We start from the raw sequence: 27047 nt of genomic DNA, 5'->3' as shown, positions 1-27047 counted from the left end.
CATGCTAAGTTACTTCACTCATACTTTTCTCAGCTTCAGTTTCTAACTATTTCTGTAGTTGTTAGAAGAAACAAACATACATCTATGTACCTAGCTAACATCACATATGTAAGTTTATAAAGGTGAAAGAAACACATCAGAGAGAAATACAAATTAACCATCTCTCGACATTCACTCAGGGCAGCCTTGCCTGCTGGTCCCGGGGGAGGAGGGCTATACCAACAGAACTGCTGGGTTGACAAGTGTAACCAGATCCATTTTTTGGTCATCAGATTCTCCCCAGCTATGAGAACGCCTCCAACATCTGCCCAGGCTCCAGAGGTCCTATTGATCCATTTCTAATTAGGAGCTGTGTCACTGCTGCTGACAGAAGGTCAGGTGTATGCTACCGCTGCTGAGCTCTGGCCAAACACCCTGAGAGACAGAAAAAGAACCCAGTCTAAGTTCCTCATAAAGCAACACAAAAAAACAAACACGGGCTGGTGTCTTAGAGCAGTGAGTTAGACCACCGCCTGCGATACCCACATTGCAATATTGGAAAGCTGGTTTGAGTCCCAGCTCCTTTGCTTTTCATCCAGTTCCCTACTAATGCACCTGAGGAAAGCAAATGGTCCAAGGGCTTGGGCCCCAGCCACCCATGAAAGAGAACCAGATGGAGTTCTAGCCCTGGTCATTACCACCATTTGAGGAGTGAACCAGCAGACAGGAGATTTTCTCTCTCTTCCTGTCACTCTGCCTTTCAAATATATAAATCTCAAAAGCAAACAAAAGACATTAAAGATAATGGAAAAATAAAATCATGACACTTTAGAACCAAAAGGGTCCTTTATGAGCATGGGCTTTGTTATATCACAACTCAGAAAATTGAGGTCCAGCAAGACACTTGTCCAAGATGGTACAGGTAGGTAATGTAGATGGTCTTACTTCTGGCTCTTTCCTCAACAGATAATTGGCTACACAACAAAAAGATTCAGGAAACTTGTTAAAAATATCAGTTTCTGGACTCACCCAAGATTTTGATTTGGAACACATTCCCACCCCCATCATAACAGGGTTATTCCAAGAGTGTGAACCCAAAGGATCTGTCCCCTAAAAGTCTGCTAGTTTGGTAGTAAAAATGTTTCCTGTCAAAATTAGTATGAAACTAAAATATCTCTTAAGATGATAGAGGAAGAAGTACTGAGTATCAGCTAGGTTTAGGGGAATATGTAGGTAACACTGCAGTCCTGAGTGTGTGGGATCCAGTCACCGGGCAGAGCTGTCAGTGTAAGTACAGGCATATGTGGACTTTGTGTATAGCTAAGGAAGCAGACAGTGTAGGTAGGGTCTGTGAGACAGGCTTGTACAAACTTTTGTCATTCACACAATTCCAAGTATTTGGGTAGAAGACAATGGGACAGAGGGTAAGAGAGTAAATATAGATATGAGAGGAATGGGGAATGGAACACTTGAAAGTATAAGGGAGATCACACTGATGTGTCTGAGGAGAAGGAAAATGTACCAGTGGGACTCAACTGTGCATGCGCACATGTGCTGGGAGGCCTCTGCAGGTGAGAAGGTGTGTGTGTGTGTGTGGCCCATACATCTGTTTGCACGAGAAAACAAATACAAGAGCAATTATGATTCATCCAGCCTTGTGTTTGCCTGAAGGCTCTTACCACTCAAGGGCAGGCCTGAATGCAGAAATTTCTCATTAAAAATGACATTCTGACAACCACTAAGAAATAAAATGATAATGACACCCCCAGCACAGGGGGAGGTGAAAGAAGTCAATGCCAATAAAACACAAGAAGCAGATGAGAAGCAATTATGCCACGATTACTTCTCAGCTTCACAAGGGTTATCTGGAGTTAAATATTGTATGGCTGATTCATATCTCCATCCTAAAGCCTTCAATTTCTGATTTATCTGGGAAGAGGGCAAGAAAGAAGAAAGTAGGTAAGGAAAGGTAAGCAGCAAAGTTTTTTGGTTGATTTTTGTTTTTTAAGGACTAGAGAAATGGGAAGATGAAAGGAAAAGGAATGAGAAGAAACCAAATATATATAGGGCAACAGTATCATAAGAGGAAGGGAGAAGAGATGGAAAGAACAGAAGAAAAGGGGCAGAAAAGGAGAAAAGAGGTTTCCTCTGGGCCAGCACAGAGATTTCATACACACTCCAGCAGGAAGTCTGGATGAGGGGTAGATCAGCAGGTGGGACCTGACCTTTGCACTTCCTCATTACTTTCACTACCAATATTCCCTCCATCTGAAATGTTCTTCCCGCCATTTCTGCTAAAGGAATATCTTCTGAATCTTCAAGGATACATTCAAATGCCACCAGACTCTAGAAGCTCCCACGACTTCTTCCAGATGGAAGTTCTCTCTCAAAACTCCTGCAAACTCCCAGAGCACCCTGTTTTTTCATCTGTAACACTTAACATTCAATTTCAGACCATGGCTACTGGAACATATATAGTTTTTTGTTTGTTTTGACAGGCAGAGTTAGACAGTGAGAGAGAGACACAGAGAGAGAGTTATAGACAGTGACAGACAGAGAAAGGTCTTCCTTCCATTGGTTCACTCCCCTAATGGCCGCTTCGGCCGGCGCACCACACTGATCTGAAGCCAGGAGCCAGTTGCTTCCTCCCGGTCTCCCATGCAGGTGCAGGGACCCAAGCACTTGGGCCATCCTCCACTGCCCTCCGGGGCCACAGCAGAAAGCTGGACTGGAAGAGGAGCAACCAGGACTAGTACCCAGTGCCCCAACCGGGACTAGAACCCGGGGTGCTGGCACCACAGGCGGAGGATTAGCCAAGTGAGCTGCAGCGCCGGCCTGGAACACATATAGTTCTGTCATTCATTTTGCAAGCATTATTGTGCCAAACCTATTACAGAGAAACAAGGAAAACGGAAATAAGCAGTACACTACCTCTTGGCCTATTAGTGCTCAATCTTGTGAATGAGAGAAGATTTGAGTGTGACATAGCACTACAGCACAACTATAGAAGTAGAAGCAAAGCGTACAAAGGATGGAAATTAATTCTACTTGTATAGCAATCAGGGAAAGCTTCACTGAAGAAGTGGCATTGAAGTTGGTATAAAAAGACAAATACAAGTTTGTCAATAAAGGGAGCAGGGAGAGGAAAGGGCTTTCTACTTAGAGCAAACAGTCAAAATAAAGTCATGACAGGTTAGACCCTGGGACATTCAAAGAACCATTCTACTGAGATGAAGCACAGGGAAGCAGTGGGTATTAAGCACCACACTACTGACAGAGCAGAAAGACAGGTGACACCAAACTGTATGGGCCTCATAGCAAAGGCCCGACTTCCCCTATTGAATTGCTCTACTTTAGTCCCCATAAAAATAAGGAAACCATGTTGAATCCCAGGCTCGGCCTGTTGCAGTGAGATTACAAAAATCTCCCAAGGAGAAGGACAATAGTGAGAGGGGAAGATAGGACAGAGTAGGAAGAAGATGATGCAGAAATGGAGAGTAGCAGGGCTCAGAAAGGAAGGACTTGGGGTGGGCATTTAACCTGATGGCTGGATCACCAATTAAGGCACCCTTGGGTTTCAGTTCCTGCCTCCCCAATTCCAGTTTCCTGTTAATACAGACTCTGGGAGGCAGTGATGATAGCTGAAGTAATTGGATTCCTGCCATTATGTGGTAAATGACCTGGCCTGTGTTCCTGACTTCTGGCTTTGACCCAGCCCAAGCCACTGTAGGCATCTGGAGAGTGAACAGGGACATGATACTTCTCTATGCCCCTCAAATAAAAAACAGATAAGGAGGGAGAAGGAATAAAATGTAACAGAAGAGGCAATAAAGACAGAAAGAGGGATGAATCTATCTCCACACTGGGGCTCTGTATTGCTGAGCTGTCCTCTATATCTTTCTAGGTAAAAAAGGAAAACAAAAATAATGTCAATCTGATGCCAGTGACTAGTGATGGAAACAGACCCTCTGCACCAATAGCCTGAGCATACTCCCAAACACCACCTCAGTCCCTCCCCCTCCTCAGGATGATAGGACTACATCAAAAAGTGGAGCTAGCCAGGCTCTATCAGGCATCCCAAAGTATCCCAGCAGCCCTCTGTCCCATGCCTTTAGAGTATGTGAGGCCAAAGAACCAACAGAAGACCTAGAGTTTGAAATGGGGCTTGCCTAGGACCTATGGCTTCAGCTTAGTGTCCTTGAGGAAAGTTCTGACTCCTCTGGACCTTGGTTTCACCTGCAAAACAACAGAGAAATGCTGACAAGTGCCTGTGAGATTACAGAAGCAGCTTCCCACAGAGGATGATAGGTAATGTGGACATCTGTCCTATCCAGTGTCTTCATTCTTTCCACTATGAGCTGTGGCTACTTTGAAGCCAAGAAGGAGCCAGACCCAAAAAGAGAACCATTCCTGACACCACCACCAATTTGGCCCCATCCAAAGTCTAGTTCCTGCTTAGACCTGCGTTTTAATCAATAGATGCTCAGGCCTAAGGATGTGTTTTCTGATGCACACAAATTCGTTCAAAAACCCCTGAGTTAAGTACCAACATTCAAAATTAGATATTGCTTTCTAAAATAATATATTTCTTTTAATTTTTTAATTTTATTTATTTATTTTTTTTGGACAGGCAGAGTAGATAGTGAGAGAGACAGAGAGAAAGGTCTTCCTTTATGCCGTTGGTTCACCCTCCAATGGCTGCTGCAGCCGGCGCATCTCACTGATCCAAAGCCAGGAGCCAGGTGCTTCTCCTGGTCTCCCATGCAGGTGCAGGGCCCAAGCACTTGGGCCATCCTCCACTGCCTTCCTGGGCCATAGCAGAGAGCTGGCCTGGAAGAGGGGCAACCGGGATAGAATCCGGCACCCCAACCGGGACTAGAACTCGGTGTGCCAATGCCGCAAGGCGGAGGATTAGCCTGTTAAGGCATGGCGCCGGCTAAAATAATATATTTCTAGCTGCTTTTAAAAATGTCAGGATCTGGCAACACCAGCCTTTCTGGAGTAAAGGTCAAAGGGTCAGTTATATTCATGTACTTTATTTGATGCATCTCATCTCTTCTCAAAATTCATGCTAACTTTTCATCCATTCCATAATGTGATTTAATTTAACAGCAAAGTTTTAATAGACCAGTTGTAATACTTAAACTAATCCAATTCCCCCAAAAAACTTGATTACAATATTTATTTTAGGGGTCGGCACTGTGGCATAGCACGTAAAGGCTGCCACCTGCAATGCCTGGATCCCGTATGGGTGCTGGTTCGAGTCCCAGCTGCTCCACTTCCAATCCAACTCTCTGCTATGGCCTGAGAAAGCAGCAGATGTCCTTGGGCCCCTGCCACCCATGTAGAAGACCCAGATGAAGCTCCTGGCCCAGTACTTGCTGTTGCAACCATTTGGGGAATGAACCAGATAGAAGACTCCTCTCTCTCTCTGCTTCTCTGTAATTCTGCCTTTCAAATAATACACCTTTAAAATATATATTTATTTTAACTTTGATTTTTTTAAAAGATGATTTGAAAGGCAGAGATATAAAAAAGAGAGAGAGAATGAGAATGAATATCAATCTTCCATATTCTGGCTCACTTCCCAAATGGCTGCAACAGGCGAAGCTGGACCATGTCAAAGCTAAGAGCCTCTTCCGGGCCTCCCACATGGGTGCAGGGACCCAAGGACTCCAGCCATCCACCGCTGCTTTCCCAAGTGTGCCAGCAGGGAGCGGATTGGAGGTGGAGCAGCTAGAACTTGAACAGGCGCCCTTCATGGGTGCCAAAACTGCAGGCGGCAGCTTAACCTTCTACACTCCTCAACTTTTTTTTATTCATTTATTTCAAAGTCAGAGTTACAAAGAGAGAGGAGAGGCAGAGAGGTCTTCCATCTGCTGGTTCACTCCCAGCTGGCCACCAACAGCCAGAGCTGTGCTGGTCTGAAGCCAGGAGCTACTTACATGTCTCCCATGCAGGTGAAGGGGCCCAAGGATTTGGGCCATCTTCTACTGCTTTCCCAGGCCATAGCAGAGAGCTGGATCAGAAGCAGAACAGCCGGGACTAGAACCGGCACCCGTATATATGGGATGCCAGCACTGCAGGCAGCAGTTTTACCTCCTACGCCACAGCACCGGCCCCTAACTTTGATTTTATAAGAGGGAGACTGACAGAATTTCCATCCATTGATTCAGTCCCTGAATCTGTACAACGGTCAGGGCTGAGCCACGCTAAAACCAGAGCCAGGATCTCAATCCAGATCTTCCAAATGAGTGGCAGGGACCCAACTGCTTGAGGCATCACCTGCTACCTCCCAGGGTGCTCACTAGTCAGAAGCTAGAATCCAGAGCAGGGCCAGAATTCAAACCCAGGCATTCCAATATGGTATGTGGGTGTCCCAACCAATGGCGTAACTCCTAAGTAAAATGCCCACCCCAAATATGAGTATGCTGACACTTCAGGAAGGTATGTTTTATTCTGTAGTTTCAAGTATCATCCAGTATGCAGTCGTATGTCTCAGCTTGAGAAACTCCAACTTTGTTTATCAATTCACTCAAACATTTGGATCCTGTGGCAAGCACTGTGAAAACATTCAATAACAAAACAGATGCGGTCCCTGGCTTCGTGGAGCTCCTAGTCCGGGAGATATAATGGGAAAATCTCTACAGAATAGGAAGCACAAATACTACACTGAGGATCTGGAGTTTATTCCACAAAAAAACCTCTCAACCCCTTAGGCAAGTTGCTTGCCCTCCATGGACCTGTTTCCTCCCCTGTGAAGGAGGAGGCTTAATTAGGCAGTTGATGCTGAAAAGCCTTTTTAGCTCAAGATTCTACTAGCTTCACAAGAACTTGGCCCAATACCCTTTGTGAGTTCCTAACACTTATAGCTTCCTCTCTTATCTGGGAAATAATCAGTTGTCATGGAAATTACCATGGTGTTCCACACACTGGATGACAATGTTACAGTAATTACAAAAAAGTCAAAGGGAACCAGCAATAAGAAAAGTAACTCACTCAGAAAGTCACCCACTTCCAACAGAGTTGGTTGTTCCAACAATGAGTTGCTGCTCACTGCAGCTGGGATGGGGGTTGGAGGGCACTAGATACTAAATCCTAAGTAAAACAGTTTTGATTTTAATTAGGTATCTTTTTTTTTTAAATAAACATCTTTTAATTCCATTTTTCCATGAACTATTTTTTCTAAAAGATTTTATTGGGGTCAGCGCTGTGGAGTAGCGAGTAAAGCTGATGCCTAGAGTGCCAGCATCCCATATGAGCACCGGTTCAAGTCCCAGCTGCTCCACTTCCAATCCAGCTCTCTGCTATGGCCTGAGAAAGTAGAAGATGGCCCAAGTCCTTGGGCCCCTGCACCCACATGAGAGACCTGGAAGAAATTCCTAGCTCCTGACTTCAGATCGGCTCAGCTCCAGCCGTTGTGACCATCTGGGGAGTGAACCAGCAGATGGAAGACCTCTCTAACTCTGTCTTTCAAATAAATAAAACACATCTTTAAAAGAAAATGTCAACCTGACAAAGACAAGGTCCATTAAGCCTTGACTCGTTTGTTGTCCTTGTGAAGTCCTAAGACAGGCCAGGAGCAGGACTTACTAGTCAACAGGGACACGAACATTTTCTAATAAAATGAAGGTAATTCATTTCATTTTTTCAGTTGTAGGGGAATTACCAGCATCACAGCTGGGTAAAGTCCCTTCAATATTATATCTGAGCTGGCCTATGGGAGTCAAACAAGTGGCAAAAATGAGTTGATATGTTCCAAAGCAAAAGTGCTAACCTGGTAATAAAAGGCGACCTGCACCAGATGGACATCAGAGGCAACAGGAAATGGTGTATAGCTTTAACAACCTTGAAAACAAATATGTGGGGGCCGTGCCTGCAGTGCCGGCATTCCATATGGGCACTGGTTTGAGTCCCAGCTTCCCAGCTGCTCTACTTCTGATCCAGCTCTCTGCTATGGCCTAGGAAAGCAGAAGATGGCCCAAGTCCTTGGGCCCATGCACTCACCCGTATGGGAGACCCAGAGGAAGCTCCTGACTAAAGATCAGCGCAGATCCGGCCGTTGCGGCCAAATGGGAAGTGAACCAGCAGATGAAAACCTCTCTCCCTCTCACTGCATATGCCTTTCTGTAACTCTGCCTTTCAAATGGATAGATAGGTAGGTAGGTAGGTAGATAAATAGATAGGAAAGAAAAGGAAGGAAGAAAGAAAAGAAAGGAAGAAAAGGAAAGAATACAAATATGCTCTGTCAAATGGAGCCTGCCAATAAGAAAGCAGAAATGGGAGTGGGAGTTTGGCACAGTGGTTAAACTGCCAGTGGGACATCAGTATCTCATACTGAAGTGTCCGGGTTTCATTCCCCAGTCGGCTCCTGATTCCAGTTTCCAGTTAGTCACCTTGGGAGGCAGCAGATGATGGCTCAAGTAGCTGGATCCCTGCCAGCTACATGGGAGATCTGTCCACATGGGAGATCTGGACTGTTTCCAGCTCCTGGACATCTGGGGAGTGAACCAACAGTTAGAAGCACTCTCTCTGATCCTCTTTCAAATAAATGCTTTAAAAACTATAAAATGGACCGGCGCTGCGGCTCACTAGGCTAATCCTCCACCTGCAGAGCAGGCACACTGGGTTCTAGTCCCGGTCACTCCTCTTCCAGTGCAGGTCTCTACTGTGGCCTGGGAGTGCAGTGGAGGATGGCCCAAGTGCTTGGGTCCTGCACCCACATGGGAGACCAAGAGGAAGCACCTGGCTCCTGGCTTCAGATGGGTGCAGTGCACCGGCCGTATCAGCCACTTGTAGGGTGAACCAATGGAAAAAGGAAGGCCTTTCTGTGTCTCTGTGTCTCTCTGTCTCTCTGTCTCTCTCTCTCTCTCGCTAACTCTACCTGTCCAAAAACAAACAAACAAACAAACAAAAAACTATAAAATGAATATGGGAAGAACTTAAAAAATAAAAAAAAAGGAAAGCAATTAAGTAAAAAGGAGAAAGATGAAAGATGAAGAACAAGGAATAAACTCAAGAATTCTGCTGAATGGGAAAGCAGCTAAAGATGCCCCAACTACTTGGGCACCGGCCACCTACATGTGAGAGCAGGATAGAGCTTTGGGCTCCTGGTTTCAGTCTGGACCACCCACAGCCATTGCAGCCATTTGGGGAGTGATTCAGCAGAATGAAGATAGATGGATCACACACGCATGCACTCACACTCCCTGTGACTCTGCCCTTCAAATAAATAAATCTGTGAACAGAAATTCTCCGGACAGACGTGGAACAGAAAGGACTTAGAATTCCCTTCCCTACGGAGTTCCCAGAGAGATGAAATCTTGGTTCTCCCCAAAAGGGATAACCTTAAAGCTCTTCTCTGAATTTCCCAATGAAAAGTTCCTTATCTTTCCTAAAGAGCAAAAATTATCCCATTATAGTCAGCTGTCCTTGGGCATAAACAGTATCAATGCGAAATATATGCTCTCCACTGAAACAGGATGGCATTCCCTATGCTTCATTCCATCATTATTCTATCATCTCCACAGTCCTTCAGCATTTCCATAAAAGCAGTAACACTTTTGGCAAACAGAGTTGAGAAAAGACTTGGTACCCTTGAAATACTTAAATAGTCCAAGAAGGGAAGAAAAAATTATCAACCAAGTCTGCCCTGCTAGATTTATGAGCAGGGAAACAACAAAAATGGATTTTAGGAAAAGGTGCCTAAAAGGATCAACAGAACCTATTTCTTAGGGTTAATGTAAGAAATTAAGATTTTGGCCGGCGCCACGGCTCACTAGGCTAATCCTCCGCCTTGCGGCGCCGGCATACCGGGTTCTAGTCCCGGTCGGGGCACCGATCCTGTCCCAGTTGCCCCTCTTCCAGGCCAGCTCTCTGCTGTGGCCAGGGAGTACAGTGGAGGATGGCCCAAGTGCTTGGGCCCTGCACCCCATGGGAGACCAGGAGAAGCACCTGGCTCCTGCCATTGGATCAGCGCTGTGCGCCAGCCGCAGCGCGCCTACCGTGGCGGCCATTGGAGGGTGAACCAACGGCAAAAAGGAAGATCTTTCTCTCTGTCTCTCTCTCACTGTCCACTCTGCCTGTCAAAAAAAAAAAAAGAAAAGAAAGAAAAAAAAAAGAAATTAAGATTTTAACTTTTATTTAACAAATATAAATTTCCAAAGTACAGCTTATGGATTACAGTGGCTTTTCCCCCCCATAACTTCCTTCCACCTGTAACCCTCCCATCTCCTGCTCCCTCTCCCATTCCATTCACATCAAGATTCATTTTCAATTCTCTTTATATACAGATCAATTTAGTATACATTAAGTAAAGATTTCAACAGTTTGCACCCACACAGAAACACAAAGTGTAAAGTACTGTTTGAGTACTAGTTATAGCATTAATTCACATTGTACAACACATTAAGGACAGAGATCCTACATGGGGAGTAAGTGCACAGTGACTCCTGTTGTTGATTTAACAAATTGACACTCTTTGTTTATGGCATCAGCAATCACCCTAGGTTCTTGTCATGAGTTGCCAAGGTTATGGAAGCCTTTTGAGTTCACCAACTCTGATCTTATTTAGACAAGGTCATAGTCAAAGTGCAAGTTCTCTCCTCTCTTCAGAGAAAGGTACCTCCTTCTTTGATGGCCCATTCTTTCCGCTGGGATCTCACTTGCAGAGATCTTTCATTTAGGTCTTTTTTTTTCCCCCCCAGAGTGTCTTGGCTTTCCATGCCTAAAATATTCTCATGGGCTCTTCAGCCAGATCTGAATGCCTTAAGGGCTGATTCTGAGGCCAGAGTATTGTTTAGGACATCTGCCATTCTATGAGTCTACTGTGTATCCCGCTTCCCATGTTGGATCATTCTCCCTTTTTAATTCTATCAGTTAGTATTAGCAGACACTAGTCTTGTTTGTGTGATCCCTTTGACTTTTTTTTTTTTTTTTTTTTTTTTTTTGGATAGGCAGAGTGGACAGTAGAGGGAGACAGAGAGAAAGGTCTTCCTTTTTGCCATTGGTTCACCCTCCAAAGGCCGCCGCGGTAGGCACGCGCTGTTCCGATGGCAGGAGCCAGGTGCTTCTCCTGGTCTCCCATGGGGTGCAGGGCCCAAGAACTTGGGCCATCCTCCACTGCACTCCCTGGCCACAGCAGAGAGCTGGCCTGGAAGAGGGGCAACCGGGACAGGATCGGTGCCCTGACCGGGACAAGAACCCGGTGTGCTGGCGCCGCAAGGCGGAGGATTAGCCTACTGAGCCACAGCGCCGGCGATCCCTTTGACTCTTAATCCTATCATTATGATCAATTGTGAACTGAAACTGATCACTTTGACTAGTGAGATGGCATTGGTACATGCCACCTTGATGGGATTGAATTGGAATCCCCTGGCAAGTTTCTAACTCTACCATTTGGGGCAAGTCCAATTGAGCATGTCCCAAATTGTACATCTCCTCCCTCTCTTATCCCCACTCTTATATTTAACAGGGATCACTTTTCAGTTAAATTTAAACACAAGATTTTTTTTTTTTTAAGTATAAAGGGCTTACCAGTAGCCTTCAGTAAATATCAGCTCTATTAGTATGAATTCACAAGGTACCTGTATCTTTTTTTTAAAGATTGATTGATTGATTTGAAAGGCAGAGTAATAAAGAGGCAGAGGCAGAAAGGGGGGTGGCGGGGACCATTTGCTGGTTCACTCCCCAAATGGCTGCAACGGCTGGAGCTGCCTGGGTCCAAAGCCAGAAGCCAAGAGCCTCTTCTGGGTCTCCCCTGCGGGTGCAGGGGCCCAAGGACATGAGCCATCTTCTACTGCTTTCCCAGACCATAGCAGAGAGCGGAATTGGAAGTGGAACATCCGGGACTCAAACCAGCACCCATGTGGGATGCCGGCACTGCAAGTGCTGGCTTTATCTGATATGCCACAGCGCCAGCCCCCAAGTATAATATCTTGACACAGTGGTAGCTATTATAATATGAAAGGTAGAGTTAGGTTTAGAACCCAGGCCAGATTTTTCATCAAGTAGTCACCTAGTGTCCTGGACAGGTGACCTATATGCCCTCTGGAAAATCCTCCCAGTAGCAGCTCCAGTACCCCTAGTCTCTCCTGACAAACACCCCAGGACCTGACAAGGGATCGGGAGCTGAGTGACATTAAAGTACTGTTCTCTGGGAGCAGACAGGGCCACCTTATTTTTCCCAAATAGGTAATATAAGGTACATTTTCTAATATTTGCTGACAGAACAAAGAGGAAAGGCTCTAAGATATGATCAATGCTCATGCCAGCCTTCAAAGTGATTTGGTAAAACTACAAAAAATAAACACCCTGCTAGGGTCCACCAGCAGGATAAAAGCTGACAATGAAATGGCAAATTTTCCCTGAGCAAATACACAAGTAATAGATGAGTTCTGAGACTACTAGGTAGGCTCTTTTTGTTTTGGAGTTCTCACTCTCCATCTATTTTAAGATAAAGTCTTTCAACATTCTTCAATCAAGTATAAGTGTTTGCTGGATTAATTTCTTCCCTAAAATGATGTAATTAAAGGCACAGAGGTCATCTGCACCTTCTTTCTGCTTTAATATAAATAGGCTTTACACAGCTGCTCTGGGAGGAAATAAGAAAGCATCAAACACCTCCAAAATAAGGAACACCCTCTCCCCCCTGCTCATTAGCACAAATATGGATGTTACTAGGTATGTTCATTCATCCTGTGTCTCTGCTAAAGTTGTTCCCATTGCACGGAATGCCCTTCTATCCCTGCAGCCTTTTTGGGGGGAAAAACATGGTGGGGGCGCGGGGCATAGAAAGCATATCAACTGAGAAAAGCTATCTGGGGGTTGATTCTGGGTATCATGGAATACATAGCATAGACACAGAACTACTGGCATTTCATAGTTTATAAGCACACCTAAAAGGAGTATCAGAAATTAGTCCAAACAACATATGGTCACTGTCCTTATCTTACAAGGCCCACCCAGCCCAAATACTCAGTTTCTCCATAAATGTTCACTGGGCAATACATCCCTCTACACACACACACACACACACACGAAACAATCTCTCCACCCTCTGAACTTCCCAAACACCCCTACATGGCTTCCTGGGAGTCCATACTATGGTTCTTTAAATTCACAGCTGTAACTATACACTAATCAGTATGACTTCAAAGGAGAAAGACAGATAATGCCAAGTGCTGACAAGGACATGGAGCAACAGGAATTCTTTCACACACTGCCAATGACAGTGACCTGTTATGCCTTTGAACAACTATTGCTGGATACATGCCTACTCTGTGACTTGTGTATGACAACCCAGGACTTTCCCACTTGCTCTGGGAGGGCATAAAAAAAGTATCACTTACCCCCAAGAACACTCTCTTACCCATTCTCCTACACAGTTCTGCTGCAGTCTTTTGCTCCACTATTGCCCCTGTCATTCAGACCACTCCTCCTCTTCATCACAGCCCAGATCTCCCCTCCTATGGAAAACTCCGCCAACTTCCCTACTACCTCTGACAGATGACTAGATTCTTCACATAGAAACTGCCTTGTCAACTGGTTTTATGATATACTTTAGTAACATTATCTAATTTGCTCCTTACAATGTTATTGTGAAGAAGGCAAGATACAGGATAATAACCCCATTTTATAGATGAGAAAATCGAAGTAGAGAGAAAATGACCTCTTCAATTTACCTAGCATTATTAGAGCCAGGAACAAGAGTAGACCTTAGTCTTCTGAACCAAGTTCTCTACACCAAACTGCCTTATTATCAGCTACATCTTCATGATTTAACGTTGTTATGTCTCCCAAAGAGATCATAAAATCCCTGAAGACCAGAGTGTGCTTAACACACTTACATCCCTCCCAGGATGAAGGAAGGCACTTAGGGGGCTCCAGTCTGACCAGCTGATTTTAACATTCTTCCCAGACTTCCAGGATTGACACAAGCATACTTCCTTTTCTTCCAGACCCCATAGGCAATGCTAAATTGTTGGAAGAAATCATGAACACAACACAGCCTCCCAAGTAAGATTTCTCTCTTGAAGGGAAGAAAGGAGGAAGCGGCAGAGCCCATGAGGGCAGCCTCTATGTCCCTTGAATTTCCTAGGGCTCCACGAAGTGAATTATTGCCAGCAGTGGCAGTGGAAATGGGCTTCGGGAACTAATCACAATTAGTAAGTCACACATTGATCAAATGCCTCAAATAATTCCACCTACAACCAAAACAGCTATTTTATTTCAAAATGAAATTTAATAAAACTTAAAATTATTCAAGAAGAAATAATTTTCTTTATTCCTAAATAAGAAGCTAAATAATAATAAATTTTTCTGGAAGTCAGCCAGAGAACTGATTTGAGAAGGAGGGCACTAGGCAGATATCTCAACACCCAAATCTGAAGGACATGTTGTTCCCTACCCTGACACACTGTTTTCTTTTCTAAAAATTTATTTGAAAGGCAGAGAGAGAAAGAGAAATATATCTTCTATCCAATGGTTCACTCCCCAAATGCCTGCAACAGCTGCGGCAAGGCCAGGTGGAAGCCAGGAGCTGGGGACTCAGTCTGGGTCTCCCATGCGGGTAGCAGGGACCCAAGCACTTGAGTCATCATCTGCTGCCTCCCAGGAAGCTGGAATGGGAAGAAGAGCCAAGACGTGAACCCAGGCCCTCCTAAGGGATGTAGGTACCCAGAGTGACATCTTAACCACTCTGCCAAACACCCAGCCTGAATCTCTAACATTTTTTACCTTATACACTGGGTATGGAACACTTTATTAGTGAAGGATAAACACCTGAACAACAGGCAAGAGAAAAGGAATGGCAAAAGTAAGTCCATATACTGGAAGTCAGACAACCAAATAGGTCTCCTTGCCAGTGATACAACCATCACTTAGGCTCTTTCTAGTCTGAATCCACCGAATCTGGGTCAGAGCTACAGGGTAGAAAGGAATTAGGATTTGTTTAATTTATGCATCCCCTATAAGAGTAAAAGTAATCTGAGGGCAGGAATCATGTCTTGCCCAGTCTTTATGTTCTCCACTGGGAAAACACATAGTAGGGCCTCCAAATCCCTGGGATGAATGGTTAAACTTAGGGAAAGCTATTGAACTTTCAAGCATAGTCTTGGGCCAGTGCTGTGGCATAGCAGGTAAAGCCACCGCCTGCTGTGCCAGCATCCCATATGGGCACCAGTTTGAATCCCAGCTGCTCCATTTCCTATCCAGCTCTCTGTTGTGGCCTATGAAAGCAGTGGAGGATGGGCAAGCCCTTGGGCCCCTGCACCAGTATGGGAGACCCGCAGGAGGCTCCTGACTTCAGACTGGTGCAGCTTCAGCCATTGTGGCAGTTGGGGAGTGAACCAGCAGACGGAAGACTGCTTGCTTGCTCTCTCTCTCTCTCCTTCTCTTTCTGTGTAACTCTGACTTTCAAGTAAAATACATTAAAAAAAAAAAAAAAAGATAATCAGTGCCCTTCAAAAAAAAAATCAAGCATAATCTTAACATAGCAGTTAGGTAACCTATTGAACGACTGACTATACTCAAGACCCTAATTTTCCCAAGGAGTTGATTTTAATTGGTGTAAGTCAGTTTGTGGTGAGTCTTTAAGGTTTGAAGAGAAGTTATTTTTGTGCTCAACTGATTCATGCACAGCCTTCATTATTATACTGACAGCACCATTCCTCCATGCCAGCTTACAACTATCTACAATAACAAAGTCCAAAACCTTAAAACGGTCTGTGTAAGCAGGGAACACCTGACTTCTCCATATAACATGGTCATACCCTACACAAAGAAAACCCAGACCTAGAAAAAATGAGTTACAGAAATGACCCCTTCCATTTTATTGCTGGGCTTGCTTTCACTAGCACAAAGAATTACAAAGAAAACCAAAAAATAGATCAACAGATATCAATGCAAATGATCCCTTTAAGCTTAACAAAATTCTTAATAAAATAGGAGACAGCTAAATACCAGATAAGTGCCTCAGGAATGGAGAAAACCTGGGCAACAATATTGAGCCTCTGAACTTGGCCTTCTAAGAGAATTATTTACTTGGAACAAAACAGTAATTCTGGCAAATTAAGAGAACTATTCAGTCTCTAAAGATGGCATTTCAAGGGCCAGGAAATCCCAGTAGAGGGATCCACTTCATCAGGCTAAAGCTCTAAGGAAATGTAATTTTTGTCTTACTACTATGTGAGAATGCAGTGCTGGCATCCCATTTGAGTGCCAGTTCGAGTCCCAGCTGCTCCATTTCCCATCCAGCTCTCTGCTATGGCCTGGGAAAGCAGTAGAAGATGACCCAAGTCCTTGGGCCCCTGCACCCACGTGGGAGAGGATCCTGGATCCTGGCTTCGGATCAGCACAGCTCTGGCCCTTTCGACCAACTGGGGAGTGAACCAGCGGATGGAAGACCTCTTTCTCTGCCTCTCCTCTCTCTGTGTAACTCTGACTTTCAAATAAATATTTAAAAAAAAAAAAAAGCATTTAGGATTATCTGATCCAACTCCTTTGTTTTTTAGACAGGAAGACTAAGATCACAAGAATATTAGATAATTATAATTAACCCGAGTTTGGCAAGCATCAAAAGTTCACTGAACACTACTCCTCCATGGAACTCACTGGGCAGGCTGGGAGAGCAGCCAGATTTGCACTTCAGTCAGTGGAACAGTCTCAATACATGTGCCCTCTGGGGAAGCCACAAGCTCCCACCCCTGCCCCTGTGTGCAGAGCTGGGAGCAGTGATGGCCTGAATGACTCTTCTGGAGGTGGAGACTACAGCCCCGCCCCCCCCAATCTCCCCACCTCCTCTGTCCCTCCCAGGAGCTCCAGCACACGCATACTTCTGTCACTATGAAATGACAGAGTTAGCACTGAGGAAAAGGTAGGCAAAGGTAACTAACCATCCTTGGGAAGACTCATATTTCTATTTATTCATTTACAGGGGCAGAGGAGATAGATGAAAAGGGATCTCAAAATCTTTCTTCTGCTCCCACTCCCCAACTGAAGGACTTGTGGCACCTTGCCCCTCCTTGCCCCACAGCCTCCCAGAGATCCCAGGATCCGGTCTCCTTGCAATGCAAATAGCAAAGTGGATAAGCAGCACAGAGTCTCTTGTGAAACAGATAAGCGGGAAGCCCCCTGAGGCTTCAGAGAGACACTCACTTTTCCCCAGCCGCCCTCTACACCTCTCCCACCTGGTGGCAGATTCCCTACTAACTGGATAAAACTTGAGTCCCAAATGCGCCTAGCACGCAGACTGTTGCCAACCTCTTTGCTTCTAATAAAGCAACTTGTCTTTTTCTGTCTCTCCTTTCTGGGGGTATGAAAGACCAGAACCTGGAGCTATTCCAAATCTGACACCAACCACTCTTTGGGTCTTTACAGATTTTCAGAAGACCCCCAAATTATTTTTTAACATTTATTGTTATTTTAGAGTTAGAGGTAGAGACAAAGAGAGAGAGGTCCTCCATCAGCTGGCTCACTCCCCAAATGGCCACAATGGCCGCAGCTGAACCGATCAGAAGCCAGGAGCTTCTTCTGGGTCTCCCACGTGTGTGTTAGGGGCCTAAGGACTTGGGCCATCCTCTGCTGGCACTGTGGCATAGCGGGTAAAGCTGCCACCTGCAGTGTTGGCATTCTATATGGGCGCCAGTTCGAGTCCCGGTGGCTCTGCTTCTGATTCAGCTCTCTGCTATGGCCTGAGAAAGTAGTTGAAGATGGACCAAGTCCTTGGGCCCCTGCATCCATGTGGGAGACCCAGAAGAAGCTCTTGGCTCCTGGCTTTGGATCAGCACAGCTCTGGCCATTGCAGCCATCTGGTAAGTGAACCAGCAGATGGAAGGCCTCTCTGCCTCTGCCTCTCTGTAACACTGCCTTTCAAATAAATAATTAAATCTTTTAAAAAAAAACAAAACAGGTTTTTAGTCACCCAAAAAGTACTCTTGCTATCTCCACCCCTACTGCCCAACAAAGTGGTGGCAGGGGCAGGTGGTGAATCTCTCTCGTATCCTGTCTAAACCATCAGCTGGAATCATAAAATGTTATTGTGGGTCATCTAGTCATTTCCCCTCATTATTCAGATGAATAAACCTGGACATTTGCCACCTGACAAAGAGACTGCAGCACAGAGGGGGAATCTCCTAACTTCCATTCCTAATAAAAAAAAAAATACCCCCTTGTTAGTAAAATGCCACAGTCTTATCTACACCCTGACACCATCCTAGGCTCTAATCCCTGCCACTGCCATTGTTGGAAGCCAGGTGGCCACATGGCCCAACCACCAGTGTCAGTACCCCCCCCCATCCTAATAGGATTCGCTGCTCCTACTTTCCCTGCCTGCCTCCACCTCCACCCCAAGTTTTAAAAGGAACTGTTCCTGAACTCATGTTTCTCTCTTCCTGACCTCTGTCTCTGTGTCTCTTACACTCTCCTTCTCCTTCTTTTTCCTTCGTTGCCCCTTTCCTCCTGTCTGCTGGGTTTCCTCCAATAAACTCTTCCTCTAACCCCGGTGCTTGGTCTGTTTTGTGGCGGCCTTGCACCCCTGATCCTTTCCCATCTTGTCTCACCAGGACTTGAAATTCAATAAATCTACAGCAGGCAATTTTTTTATTATTATTTTTAATTTTTTGACAGGCAGAGTGGACAGTGAGAGAGAGACAGAGAGAAAGGTCTTCCTTTTCCATTGGTTCACCCTCCAATGGCCGCCGCGGTAGGCGCGCTGCGGCCGGCGCACGGCGCTGATCCGGTGGCGGGAGCCAGGTGCCTATCCTGGTTTCCCATGCGGGTGCAGGGCCCAAGCACTTGGGCCATCCTCCACTGCACTCCCTGGCCACAGCAGAGAGCTGGCCTGGAAGAGGGGCAGCCGGGACAGAACCGGCGCCCCGAACCCGGTGTGCCGGCACCGCAAGGCGGAGGATTAGCCTAGTGAGCCGCAGCGCCAGCCAAAGCAGGCTAATTTTTAAGTTCATAATTTCATATGGCTTCCAAATGATGTTACAAATACCCAAAAAGGCCCTTGGCAGAAAAAAGGTTTCCCACCCCAATAAGCTTCTCTGGGCTTAGGGTAAGCAGTCTTCAGGGCTGGGCAAGACCTAAATGTGTAGGATCAACTATTTCCTCCTTCCCAAACCAGTGTCTGCATCATCCAGTTTAGCCAGGGATAGATTTTTTGTGCCATGCTCTCCCTCACTCTCTCCCTCCAAGACCTGACCTGGAGAAATGGGATCTATAACTACACATAAATAAAAGCCAACACCGGAGACCGAGCATGAGAAACCCTCTCCCTTCCCTTATGTGCTCCTTTCTCCTCAATAAACTGCATCCCCACTGAAATACAACCACAATAAGCAGAAACGCAGGTGTAAGCCCGATTCCTTCCTTACCCTACACGCGGACCACCTTGACTATCTAATCATTCAATCCCACCATTTCCCTACATATACACACACCACCTCTTGCCTCCATTACCGCACCAGCCTCTCAGCAAGTCTTGTTGCCCTCTGTGCTCTCAATCCAGGCCCCCAGCAAGTAGCCAGAGATCATCTTCTAAAATGCAGCCCCTCACCTCAGGGTACCATATAAACTCAAAACATGGGGCTGGCATTGTGGCATAGCAGGTAAGGCCTCCACCTGCAGAGCCAGCATACCATACGGGCACCGGTTTGAGTCCCAGGTGCTTCACTTCCCTGCTACTGCACCTAGAAAAGCAGCAGAGAATGACCCAAATGCTTGAGCACCTGCAGCCACATGGGAGACTGGAAAGAAGCTCCTGGCTTCAGATTGGCCCAGCTCTGGCCCTTGCAGCCATTTGGCAACAGAACCAGTAGATGGAAGCTCTGCCTCCCCCTCTTTGTAACGCTTTCAAATAAATAAATAAATAAATAATTTAAAGAAAAAAAAAAACTTCAACCAGACCCTTTAGTGACTTGACCCTGGCTGGGCCTATACTGCCAGTCCCCTCTTGCCAGACCCACCCACCTCATGCTTTAGGCTCCACCCAAGAATCTTGAGGAATTTATTTAACCCCTCTGGAGCTGTTTCTTCACCTACAGAATGTGAGTAATTGTAGCTATCTCTCAAAAGACCATAGCATGGAAACCTGGATTGAATTCAAGGCTCCAGGCTTTGGCCTGGCCCAACTCTGCCTATTCATGGTACTTGGAGGGATGAATAAGGAGATAGAACTCTCCATGTTTTTCTTTCAAATAAAATTTTATTATTTTTTCTACAGAGTAAGTAAAGGAGGGGAAGAGATCTTCCATCTGCTGGTTCATTCCCCAAATAGTCAGGGATGGGTCAGGCAGAAGCCAGGAGCCCGGAGCTTCTTCCTGGTCCCCCACATGTGTGCAGGAGCCCAAGCACCTGGGCCATCCCTTGCCATATTCCCAGGCACTCTAGCATGGAGCTGGATCGGAAGCAGAGCAGCCGGGAATTGAATTAGAGCTCATACAGCATGCCTCATCACAGGCAGAGGTTTAACCTCTATGCCAAAATGCTGGCCCCAAAAATTAAAATTTCAAAGAAAATATAGAAACTTTTTTTAAAAAAGGTGAGGAGGAAGGGCCAGTGCTGTGGCGTAGAGGGTGAAGCTGCCACCTGCAGTTCTGGCATCCCATATGGGCACTTGTTTGAGTCCCAGCTGCTCCACTTCCAATCCAGCTCTCTGCTATGGCCTGGGAACGCAGTAGAGGATGGCCCAATTCATTTGGCCCCAGCACCCATGTGGGAGACCCAGAAGAAGCTCCTGGCTTTGGATCGCCTCAGCTCCAACTGTTGCAGCCAATGGGGATTGAACCAGTGGATGGAAGACCTCTCCCTCTCTCTCTTTCTGCCTCTCTGTAGCTCTGCCTTTCAAATAAATCTCTTTAAAAAAAAAAAAAAAAAAAAAAAAGGTGACGGGGAGAATTCCTTTACCCTCAAGCTGGTTATGTCCCATTCCTCTGTGCTCTCACAGTGCTTGATCTCGTCACACTTCTCATACTGCCTGTCTCCTTACCTGTCTACCCACTAGGCTGCAGGCACCCAAATCCCCAAGACATCCAGGAGGCATCCAATGAAACAGTATCTCAACAAGGAGCCAACGCAAATGCTGGCCACGCAGCTGGTCGAAACGACGTTAAGGGGGCACAAGTGTTGTGGTAAGTAGCTCCCTGGGATGCCTACATCCCAAAGGAACACCTGGGATGGAGTCCCATCTCTGCTTCCCATCCAGCTTCCTGCTAATGCACACTCTGAGAGGCAGAAGATGATGGCTTAAGTACTTGGGTTCCTGTCATTCATGTGGGAAACTTGGATGGTGTTTCCTGGCTCCTGGCTTCGACCTGGCCCAGCCCTAGCTGTTGCAGGCAGGGGAGTTGTTGGGGAGCCAATCAGCTGACAGATGAGCTCTCTTTCAAATTAATAAAAATAAATTTTGACTTTAAGGCCCCCTCAACTACAAGATTCTATTTAATAAACAATTCAGCATACTCTGACCTCAGTGCTCACACGGGCTTATACTTAATATACAGGCAACGCTGGACCATCAGATCTTTAGGGAAAGCACAACATAAGATACATGATCATGGGTGTGTTATCCTATTATCCATCTCTGGTCCACAGCACCTCCCTCTCTGCACCCCATCCCAACCTCCTGATGCTACCAAGACAAAATTCCAACCATCTTTCATAAACACCCCCACCTCCTCAAATACACAGATAGCAAAACAGTCAAACCAAAGGCAATTTTGAGAGGTTAATGTACCATCTAACTTCATCTTAACCACCTGCAAGCAGTGAGGAACCAAAAATGCCCTCTCAGATCCCAAAAGCTAATCCCTCCTGTGTGCCTTTATGGACACAGAGAGGAAGCACTTCATAAAGGTAATCCTTAATCATCCTCTGAATATTTTTTATCCAAGCTGCTGTCATAGCACTGCAGCCCCATATGCCCAAACCCTGGATGGTCAGAAAGACAAGGGCAAACAAGGCCTCTAGGCGCTACTGTCTTGGTTCTATCTCAAGGGTAGGAAGTCTCAAGTCTCTTCTGAAGATACAGAGGGGGCCAGCAGAGATCCTGAAAAAGCTTCAGCAGTAAGGAACGGGAAGGGAGAGGAGTCTTCACCAGATACAACCAGGCCCAGGTTCCTGCTCTGGGCCTGCACATCACACTCTGCTACAGATGAGGACTAAGCATCACTTTACCAGAGTGCATTACCAGGGCACTCTGAGACTAGGAGCCAATTACATAAGGACAAATAATATATGATCCCACTTTTAATACTAGATCCCCTAAGTAGCCACATTTACAGACAAAGTAGAATGGAGATTGCCAGGGGCTGGGGTGAAGAGAGACTGGGAAGCTAGTGTTGAATGGGTTCAGACTTTCAGCTGGGGAAGATAAAAAGCTCTGGAAGACAGTGGAGCTGACTGTTCAATGTCAGTGTACTTACGGCCACAAAGCCATCCACTTAGAAGTTGTTAAGTTTTATGTTATATATGTATTTCACAATTATTTTTTTCTTTTAAAGCTTGCCAGCTTTACACTGTTTGCAGTTTAAATCCTGACTTGGACACTTATCCATGTAACCTAAGTCTGTTTCTTCCTCTGTAAAACAGGGATAAACACAGCACCTAACTCATAGGTTACTCTAAGGAGGATTAAACGACACACTCCATGGAAAGCCCTTAGTCCAGTGACTGCATTACCCGCTAAGCACTTAGCAAAGGTGAGCTATTATTACTATTACTACAAATACTTCCACAGCCATTTTCTCAATTCCCACAACAACCCCAGGAGTTTAGAGATAAGGAAACTGAGGTTCAGAGAGTTCAGCATCAGTTCATGATGCCACTGCAATACCCCTGCTCCTGCGGTGTCCTGACCTCACCATTCCCTAATTCTGGGATTAAGGCAAATGCCCTAACCTCATTATGTCTCCACTGCCTTATAATAGGAGACATAAACCAAGCTCCGTGACTCCCTCGCAGAACTGGATTAGAAATATGAAATTAAAAAAAAAAAAAAAAAAGGCCAGCGCCGCAGCTCAATAGGCTAATCCTCCGCCTGCGGCAACGGCACACCACGTTCTAGTCCTGGTCGGGGCACCGGATTCTGTCCCGGTTGCCCCTCTTCCAGGCCAGCTCTCTGCTATGGCCCGGGAAGGCAGTGGAGGATGGCCCAAGTGCTTGGGCCCTGCACCCCATGGGAGACCAGGAGAAGCACCTGGCTCCTGGCTTCGGATCAGCGCGGTGCGCCGGCCACAGCGCGCCAGCCGCGGCGGCCATTGGGGGGTGAACCAACGGCAAAAGGAAGACTTTTCTCTCTGTCTCTCTCTCTCACTGTCCACTCTGCCTGTCAAAAAAAAAAAAAAAATGAAATTAGATAATAGTTCTAGAAGAGTACTATAAACCATAAATAGTAAACAGTATATTTTTAAAGTAAAAATTTATGAAAATGAAAACTGGTGCAACTGTGCATCAAAGCTAGCCTCCTTTTAACGTTAAACATGAAGCATAAAAGTGGCTGGGACTACAATGTCCTCAGGATTACCATTTTAAAGGAATGGTTTAGTGCTCTTTAAAGAGGTGGGAAGGTATGAAAAAATAAAAGTATTACTGAATTTGGAGGGAGAAGACTAGGAATTTTAGTCCTTTAAAAAAAAAAAAGTATTTATTTGAAAGGCAGCTTGCAGAGACAAGAGAGATCTTTCATTCATTGATTCACTCCCCAGGTGGCCACACCAGCCAAGGCTGGGCCAGGATAAAGCCAGGAACTTCATCAGGGTCTACCACGTGGGTGCAGGAGCCCAAGCACTTAGGCCATCCTCTGCTGCTTTCCCAGGCCACTAGCAGGCAGCTGGATCAGAAGTAGAACAGAGGGACACAAAACTGCACCCATGGGGCCAGCGTTGTGGCATAGCAGGTAAAGCCACTGCCTGCAGTGCCGGCATCCCATATGGGCGCTGGTTCGACTCCCGGCTGCTCCACTCCTGATCCAGCTCTCTGCTATGGCCTGAGAATACAATGAAGATGGTCCAGGTCCTTGGACCCCCGCACCCGCGTAGGAGACCAGGAAGAAGCTCCTGGCTTCGGATCCGCGCAGCTCCAGCCATTGAGGCCAATTGAGGAGTGAGCCAGCAGATGGAAGACCTCTCTCTGTGTAACTCTGACTTTCAAATAAATAAATAAATCTTTAAGGGAAAAAAAAAAAAAAACTGCGGGCCGGCGCCGTGGCTCAACAGGCTAATCCTCCGCCTTGCGGTGCCGGCACACCGGTTGGGGTGCCGGATTCTGTCCCGGTTGCCCCTTTTCCAGGCCAGCTCTCTGCTGTGGCCCAGGAGTGCAGTGGAGGATAGCCCAAGTCCTTGGGCCCTGCACCTCAGGGGAGACCAGGAGAAGCACCTGGCTCCTGCCTTCGGATCAGCGCGGTGCGCCGGCCACAGCGCACCGGCCGCAGCGGCCATTGGAGAGTGACCCAATGGCAAAGGAAGACCTTTCTCTCTGTCTCTCACTGTCCACTCTGCCTATCAAAAAATAAAAAAAAAATAAACTGCACCCATACAGGATGCCAGCGTTGCAGGCGACGAGTTAACCAGGTACACACACAACACCAGCCCAAGGAATTCTACTTCTAAAGCAGCCTGAATTTAGACAACTTACTTCCTCTTTCATGGGTCAGGTCATAGGAGGAGAGACAGACATGAAAGGTAGACCAGATGGTTTGTAAGACCTCTTCCCTGTTCCTACAAACAACCCCTAACTCCAGAATTGCTGGGGATGAGGGTAGAGCACAGATCTGCCAGACTCCAAAGAACCATTGCATACAACAGGAAACTCCTCAAGACCTGGCCCAGAAACTCCTTTGCCTGATTTTTAAACACTCCCCACAACCAGGATCAAACGCACTGGAAAAGTGGAACACCTGCCAAAGTTTTAATTTTAGTTCACTTTAACTCGTGGGGGCCTTACATGAAAATAGGAGAAATAAAACCTTAGTTGAAGGGAGAGAGTTCAAGCAGATGGCTTAAACTGTTCCCGCCCAAATTAGGATCTACAAATCTAACTAGCACAGAGAATGTGCAGTCTAAAGGCAGGCTCGTGCCACGGTGGCCCGCCTTGCTGCTTAGAAAGACAAGGGTTCCTTAAGCCAAAGTCCAGCGTAGTTCGGCTGCGCTCCTGATCTGCAGTCCTTTGTATCCACCGCCTCCAAAAGCACTAGTAGCAACAAATTCATCCTTAGTGCCTTTCCCGGGGTGGGATTTCATCCTTAGCACAGCGCCCGGGGGCCCAGCAGTCAGGGAGAACCGGGAACCGTCTCCAAGCACAAGGTATGACCCAGGGTAGGTCAAAATCCCCCACCCCACCCCCCCCCCCCCCCCCCGGCGCTAAGCGATGACACAGGATCACACCAGGAACTGATTAACAGGTACCAGCACCCTCGCTCTGCACTTAACTGTGACTTGGAGCAAATTCTTTAACCTCATTGCAACCTTCATTTCTGTGCCTACAAATAAGAACAACTCCAGAGGGCCACTGTGAGCGTTATATAAGGCTTAGGAAGTTTGAGTCGAGCCTCATTAAACGTGACCTGTAGGTGTTAACCACTTCTCTCGCGTGTCAGTTCCCTCCTTGAATGCACGAACACCTTAAGAGTTTCTCCTTCCCCCTTTTCATGGAGGGGCAAACTGAGGCTCGGCCGCGAGGGGACTGGGGAAGCTGTGGAATATGGCCCCAGTTCGTGGGCCTGTTGTTCTTGCTCCAAGCCCGAAGTGTGCAATGAACCCAGGGCCAGCAGGCGCGAGGCGCTCAGGCCCGTGAGGGTGCGAGGCAGGACCAGTTCCTCGAGCCTCCGGGAGCCCGCGGACTCTACCCCCGCGCCAGAGCCGGAAAAAGCCCCGGCTCCGGGCCCTGCCCGCCCGAGGCCTCCCCGGCGCGGCCTCCCCTCCCCACTCGCCTCCCCTCGCCCGGCGGGGCGGGGCGGGACACCAGCACAAAGACTCCAACTTCGAAGCGGGCGCGGGCCCACCCCGCCAACTCTGGGCTCGCGGAGAGGAAGCCGGCAGGGAAAGCCGGGGCGCGGGTGGGCCGGGGCTGGCGACCCAGGGCGGCGGGCGCGGGGCGGGGCGAGGGGCGAGGGAGGGGGCCTGGAGTTACTCTGGCTCTCGGGACTCCCCGAATGGCCGGGGGAAAAAAAAAAAAGAGTTTCTAAAAATAGGCAGCGGCCAGCCTGAAGAGGCGGGAGACCAAGAAGGCACGAGGAACACCTCCCCGCACCCCTGAGGAGACGCCCGCGGCCCCCACTCACCCGCGCCGAGAGGTCCGGAGGAAGCCGCGCGGCGCGGAAGGAGGCGGCGCCGCCGCACTCGGGGGCGGAAGGGAGGGGGAGCGGGCGGCGGCGGCCTCGGCCGCGGCGAGAGGGGGTTGAGCACGCTCGCCGGGGTCGCCACGGGCGCCGCTCCCGCCCCCTCAGCCGCTCTCGGCTGGGCCGCCCGGCGCCGCGCAGCTCGCGCGCCCCGCCGCACTGACAGCGGCGCGAGCCTCGCCGCTGCGAGTCCTTCCCTCGGCGGGCACCACTCGGGCGCGCGGGGGTGGGGGTACGCAGAGCGGCTTCCCCCAGCTCCGCCCGCGCGGCCGCTTCAGCGCCGGCCCAGGGCTCCCCCGTCCTCTCGCCTGGGCCTCCCGGGAAGGGCACGGGGACGCGAGCACGAGGAGTCCGCCGCCCCGCCTGGCCACAGCCCGGCCCCCCAGGCGCATGGGCTCTCCCCACCCCCTCAGCCTGGCTTTGGAAAGGTCCAGAGACTCGGCGGGGAGACGAGGAAGGCGGGGCCGGGGCGGGGCCTGGCGGGGAGGCGGGGCGGAGGGGCGCGTCCGGCCCGCCGGGGAGGGAGAGCCCCGGACTCCAGGACCGAGCCGCAGGCGGCGCGGGTCTGAGAGGCGGGGGCGCTGCGTGGCGAGCGCAGGAATGGAAGAAGGTGGAGTCCTCGGAGAGCGGGCAGCCCGGGCAGGGCGCGAAAGACGAGCGGCTGTGGGCGGGGCTAAGGGGAGCCGGGGGCGGAGTCACCCGTGGAGGGGGCGGGGCTGAGGCGAACCCCACAGCG

At 47.8% G+C, this 27047-nt stretch overlaps 1 protein-coding gene across 4 annotated transcripts in view; it reads right to left on the bottom strand.

The window, feature by feature from the left end:
• The window catches only part of RALY (RALY heterogeneous nuclear ribonucleoprotein), an 87977-nt gene extending 61568 nt beyond the window's left edge, over nucleotides 1–26409 (bottom strand). For 3 of the 4 annotated variants that reach the window (XM_062204049.1, XM_062204054.1, XM_062204055.1), the window contains exon 1: nucleotides 26255–26409. The gene's annotated coding sequence lies outside the window, so the exon portion shown is untranslated. The remainder of the gene's footprint in view (nucleotides 1–26254) is intronic. The other variant, XM_062204051.1, reaches the window with a different exon arrangement.
• Between the last annotated feature and the right edge of the window lie 638 nt (nucleotides 26410–27047).

The sequence above is a fragment of the Lepus europaeus genome, chromosome 10, assembly GCF_033115175.1.
Source record: "Lepus europaeus isolate LE1 chromosome 10, mLepTim1.pri, whole genome shotgun sequence".
In the NCBI taxonomy this organism is placed as follows: Eukaryota; Metazoa; Chordata; class Mammalia; order Lagomorpha; family Leporidae; genus Lepus; species Lepus europaeus.
The sequence above is the reverse complement of the archived record's forward strand: the minus strand, read 5'-3'. Positions and strand labels throughout refer to the sequence as shown.